Source organism: Haemaphysalis longicornis, unplaced genomic scaffold (genome assembly GCF_048455015.1).
Source record: "Haemaphysalis longicornis isolate Haplotype H1 unplaced genomic scaffold, Haemaphysalis longicornis Haplotype H1 scaffold_1, whole genome shotgun sequence".
Classification (NCBI taxonomy): domain Eukaryota; kingdom Metazoa; phylum Arthropoda; class Arachnida; order Ixodida; family Ixodidae; genus Haemaphysalis; species Haemaphysalis longicornis.
Window position 1 is genome coordinate 219,974,835 of NW_027526203.1, and position 6,000 is coordinate 219,980,834.

At 48.0% G+C, this 6,000-nt stretch overlaps 1 protein-coding gene across 1 annotated transcript in view; it reads right to left on the reverse strand.

The window, feature by feature from the left end:
• LOC144142130 (stearoyl-CoA desaturase 5-like) overlaps positions 1-4,320 on the reverse strand; it is a 51,167-nt gene extending 46,847 nt beyond the window's left edge. Inside the window, exon 1 of the mRNA XM_077673535.1 lies at positions 4,166-4,320. The gene's annotated coding sequence lies outside the window, so the exon portion shown is untranslated. The remainder of the gene's footprint in view (positions 1-4,165) is intronic.
• Positions 4,321-6,000: the final 1,680 nt, after the last annotated feature.

A 6,000-nucleotide genomic window follows, 5' to 3' on the forward strand; every position in this document is an offset into this window, starting at 1 on the left:
GCTGTATAGCGGTAATTATAGCGTACGGTAATAATAGCGGTAATTATAGCGTACGGACACCAACTGCATAAAAATCCAATGCGTGCATTGCCCAAGATATTGGGTATCTTTCTAGTACACTTTCGCAGCTACAAATATTGTGTCAAGAGGGCAGTATCAGCCTAAGGCATTCGGAAACTTTTATCGGCCGGAAATATCGGTCGATTCCGAATAAATTGCTGCATACAAGTTTTTAGTGCATGACCCGTTGCTTGTAAGCACATTTTGGGAGACAATTTCGAAGACGGTAACGCAAATTTTCAGATATTAAAATGGGTTGGAACGATGCGGGTTCAAATGAGAAGGGCGCTTTGGGAGTGGGTTGAAACGGGAAGGGCGTTTTGGGAACGGGCTAAAACAGGAAGCGCCCAAATGGGAAGGTCGTTACGGGAGCGGCCGCACACGGGACGGGTCAAGCGGGAAGGGCGTTTGTGAATCGATGAATGGATCAACTGCTGCTTGCCTTTTTCATTACCTATAACCTGATTTGTCGGCTACATCATAAACGACTGACATCTTGACGCTTGCGCAGCTTAAACTGTGGGTTCGTCTTGGCTTTTGCTATGACATTACCGAGAGCCTTCTGTGCATGGGCGCCCGTGGCTTCACTCGTGGTAATTATAGCTGTTGGTATCTTGGCCAGGGCGGCGACGCTTACGAAAATTGAATGTTACGAAGAGTGGTTGGCATGAGCATCATTCACAATAGAAATGACGCCCTGAACCACCCAAATATGGAAAATGGTACTGTTGCTTCTGTCTGCAGCGGCAAACATCAGCGCCACGTGCCTATACCAAACCATCATATCACGGAGGTTTGACCACCACTTGATTACCTCTAAAATTAAAAAAAGAGAAGGCGACTTGATTACCTCTGACATCAAATTAACAAAATAGGGTTGAGAGAATTGAAACTACATTTCGCATTCATATCCGTCGCAGCGCCTTTTTATAGAGCACTTACTCCGTTTTTATAGGCGTGGTCTCACAGGAAGTTGCTGCGCTCGCTGTGCTTTTCGCCTATGTGTATATTCAAAGAAGATCTGGCGGAACGTATATTTTTCGGAAGTTAATACGTGAGCATTTAACACTTGGCTGGTTATTAGACAATTTACATGCCGTACACAGGTTCCGTAGCTGGGAAAAATTAGTAAGGAATTTATTAGAGAGGGAATGCCGGTGGTACGTCCTTCATAAAACATTTCCACAGACTGTTTTAACTGTGATTTGTTCGAAATACAAAGTGCCAAATTGGAGTTTCCTAGACTTTCACTCAGTGCTGAAAACCCAAAATATTTATCGACCACACAGAAGATGCGTGCAGTCGAATACTGGGAAGGGCTCTTAGTGTTTTGGGAACGGAAAAAGCTTCCATTCAGGGAAAGGAAACCGTGGTTCAAAGCAGTGGCACAATTTTTTTACCACTTTTCACCAGATAGTGTCTGGTGAAACCGTACCGGCACCTTAACACCATAAACCCCATTATTTCACCAGATTTTCACAATCTTGTGCCATATTTCACCATCTGGCAACGCCGAGCCTCAGCCCACTGAGCCCGGCACTCTTTGCCATTGGCCTCTCCTGTTTCCTGTTTGATAACACCTTCTCGCTACGCGCAGCTCGCGAAAGCGAAAGCAGACGACGGAAGCAGTGTTAGGGTCCGTACAGCACCGCGGCACCGCGGTGTTTGTGCGCTACGTCACAGCTGGAATTGATTTCACTTCACGTGGATAAGTGGCTGCAGTGGTTTGCAAGATGCCTCACAGTTGGGCGCAGCGTTCCCGGTCGCACCGGGAAAACTTGTCAAAGCTGCCAACGTACACCTTCTCACCGGCAGGCCGATAAGGATGGAAAACTACCGCTCGGAATCGACGAAATATCGCCGCCAGATAACGGCAACTAAGCTCACCGACGACGCCAATTATTAACCATCGGATGTTGCCTTCGAAGGAAAATTATAGCCACATAGGAAACACCAGTCGAAGAAACGCTGCGAAATCAGCTGTACTGCACAGACTGCAGACGACCCGACCCCGCGACTGCGCTCTGTGGCCAGATTAACGAGGCAGCCACAAAAATTTGTCCATGGCATTTACCCATATTTAGCCGCCGCAGCCATAAAAAACTAGGCAGCATTGTCTAAGGGCTCATTAAAAATTACGTCACTTCCTCCACACATTTTGCAATGCATTGGGATGCTAGGGGCCTCTCCTGGGTATTCATTCTTTCTGCCCGCCTTTTACCGAAGCTATCCCGAAAAAAAAAAACATGACAATGAACTGCTAAGACGACTAACATTACGCCGAGTTTCATCTACTTTTCATAATTATGCAGTTTAGAGTGAAATTGCAAATACTTAAGAATTCCCGTTTGCTGTCAATAAATGGTCTTCTAGGGGACCGTTTTGTCGAAAGGCCTTCACATCACTCCCAAAGTGGATTGCGTTAGTACGCGCTAGAACCCACGGCTACAGGCTTCGTGAACTCGGCGTCTGTGCTCCCCACTTCATGCGCAAACGCACGTGAACGGGTGAGGAGAACAGCACGCGAGAAATTCCGCGGCACCTTTGAAAGACATTTCGACGCCAGGTGCACTCGAAACTGTAGCTGCAGGAGCATGCGTTGGGTTATGAAAAAAAAAAAAAAAAAACGTCGCGCTGCCATATTCTTGAGAGCTGTGCAGGATGCAGAGCTCTCAAGAATATGGCATCGGGACAATTTCACTTTACCCTTAAAGGAGTACTCACGAAATTTTCGTGATGCGTTTTTTTTTTTTTTTTTGCTGCGATGGGTACCTACCAACCTACTAATCATAGAATGACGCATTAGACGCTTGATCGCAGCCTAATAAATCATTTACGGTGTCGCTTATTCGTGTCAGTTTCGGTTTCAACAAAAAGAACGCCGAACGGCCGCTCGTCTGTGTTTTCACCTTGACTTTGTCAGTGACCGCATTTCGTCCTCAAAGGTTAAAATGGATTTAAAATATGTTATACGGAACGGTTACTGTTTAAACTTGCTGAAAGATATCTCCTGATAAAAAGGAAGCATTTCACAGTTATCTCAGCTTTGAAATTTCGTGTCACTACTCCTTTAAATTTCATATTCCGGGATGAACCATCAGTCAGAAAGGCAGGAAAATTGATACAAGACAGTGTCCCACGATATGATTCATGCCATCATATTCATATTCATATTCATGCCATCGTTGAGGATGGCCCTCGCGTTGCAGGGTGTGTGACTGCTGATACTGTGCTCATATCTGCTTAAAAAGTGCGCGAATAAATGTCCACAAAACTAATCGGGTTGTGGGTTCAAACCAGCAACCGAAGAAATTTCTGGAAAGTGTTGGAGGCAGTAATCGCAATGCACAGGAATTTCTGTGTCGATTCGCGGCAACAGTCTGAACCCGGCTTTAGTGTACGCTACCGAATATGCTAAACGTGAAATCTGCACGTAAAACACAATAAACAGTAAGTCTTGACGCCTTGGCATGAAATAAAGAGGGAAGTTGATGCACTGCAGCTCTAAGCCTTCAGTCTTTTTTTGTTTTCCTCTTCTTCCGAGACGTTCAAACGACGCCAGCAGTTGCGAAAGTCGATTCTGAACAGTATTACTAATTGCCACACTGTCCTCACTGGTTGCATCGGCCTATAATCGATAAGTACCTCCTACTGCGTCAGCTAGCATTACATAAGAAAAAAATTGAGTGCGCTGGTAGAAAAAAAAACGCGGTAATGGCGACATGGCCCCGCATACCGCTAGGCAAACAGCGCGTCACGGACAAGAACGGACGCAGTCGAAGCTGCCCCTGCGCACTTTGCGCTTTTGTGCGCCGAGCGAACCGACATCGCCTCGTCCGAGCGCCGACGACCTTGCCCGACACGGTTGCAGTGGTCACATCCGCAACGACGGAGCTTGCCGCCGCGTAGCTGCAGTCACGCTACGCTAAAAGCGCGCGAAAGTGAAGAAGCCGCTTGGGGAAACAGCGATAAGGAACGAGCGCACGGAAGGAGCGGCATACACTGAGCTCTCCTTCCATTCGTCTCGCTTTTCAGCGCCGCTTTTTCCGGGTAGCATCACACATCAACTAGCCCGCATTAGTTCGCTTATGCAGAAGCCACTTGCCTCAGGTGGGTGGTGCGTGAACAAACCACGGCGCTCATCCGGTGGGCACCTTCGGAAGTAAAGCGCTGGGGCCTGGTGTCTCCTCGTGGACCGATGCATTGGAGACATGAGCGCTTCCTGGCGCTTCCTTCCTGTTTTTTTTTTTCTTGCGTGAAAAAAGAGGGGAGGGGGTACGACGTGCTTCAAACTTGTTGCAGCTGAATCAGTGGGCGTTGCTGAAGATAAGTAACTTGAATCAGAAAAAAAAGAGAAAAGACACGTGCTGTTCAGAACTCCCTTAGTCATTGCTTGTTCCGATTTCCTCCTCTCTCTCTGTTATGCAATTCCGCAGCTTTCCTTCTTTTTTTCGCGATTTGTGAGCGCGCGTGCGCGTGTTGGGGGGCTTTCTGAGGCCCGCCCTAAGCACGCACCCCGAAGTGCTGACGCGTTTCCCTGCTCGCCGCCGTCACCCAGCCCGCTAATCCGACACGCATGGCTTCGTCTACCGTGCCTCTCGCCTGCTTACACTGGCTGAACCAGCGACCCCGAAATTCCCGCACCTGCTTTCTCTTTTTCTTTTTTTTTTTTTCGTTTTTGACGGGGGCTTCAGCAGTTGCAACGTGTACTCGGGAACAGGTTAAGAACGGCAATAGAGAGTTTTGGTATAGCGGAAAGCACCACTTTAGCGCATCCATAGCGTTAGCAGGAACGCTAACCGTCGCGTAACGAGGTGCTATCCGTTTGCGATTGCGGCGCGCAAACGTTGACGCCACAGCTAAAACGCTATACTAAAACTCTCTAATAGCTCACGTACGGTATCACTCCGCCTACGCGACGGATCCAGATGTCAACGGGCGCGCGTGTTTTGAAAGGCGATTCCTAAGAATGCGTAATATAGTCTGTCGTCGATGCAGTAGTTTATAAGCTTATTAAGTCCAAAAAATCAAGGAAACGGCTCGTGCCATGTTCAAAATATTCCCAGTAACGCCCTACTTGCGCCGCGCGAAGTAATATCCGGCTGCGGTGATGAAGCACAGAGGCAACTTCCGTTGCCGTTCTTAAGTTGCACCCGAGTATAGCAGCCCCTTCGTGTCGCTGCCGTTTATCGACCCATTTGTGTAGCAACACACTGGTCGTTCGGTTACCTCGGTGTCGTTCATATGTTTCCACTAACTAGCTGAAAAAATAAAAAAAGGAAAGAAAAACTGTCCTCACTAAATTCAGGCCTCCTCGCTCCTCTTCGAGTCATGGCTTGACACGAACAAAACCCCTCATTCACTAATTCGCGTATTTTTTTTTTGGTAAGAATGTCAGTGTCGCAAATAAAAAAAAAAGAATTTTACTGGATACAATTTACCTGCTCCTTCGGCACGGATGCGGATTATAAAAAGGCAAAACAAGAAAAAAACAGTTAGCTGAGGTCCACTCCGCTGTGATAGCAAGCGGGAGCGCCATTGCGCATGCGTGGCACGCCGATACCGGAGCGGACCGTCGAAAACGGTAAGCTAATACTCTCTCTCTCTATTGACGCGTTTCCTCGGTGCCGCGCCGCAGCAACCCATGGCACACGCCTGATAACCAGCCGATATAATATTTCTGTCGCGTCCGTCTATTTCTGTCTATTATCTCTGTCTAAACTGGCCACGTCGCGCGCTATTGCTGTCGTCGAGTTTCGCCGCCCGGAGACGCTTACCGACGGCCAGCCGACGCTGCTAACGTGTATTCTTCTCGCCAGCCCTGCAACAATGCACCTATGCCGAGCTGCCCTATCCATCGCTTCCCCGTGATGAACCCTGCACTCTGGATACTCACTCTTGACACTCATGATACATGTATTCTTGTATCGTGAGCATTCT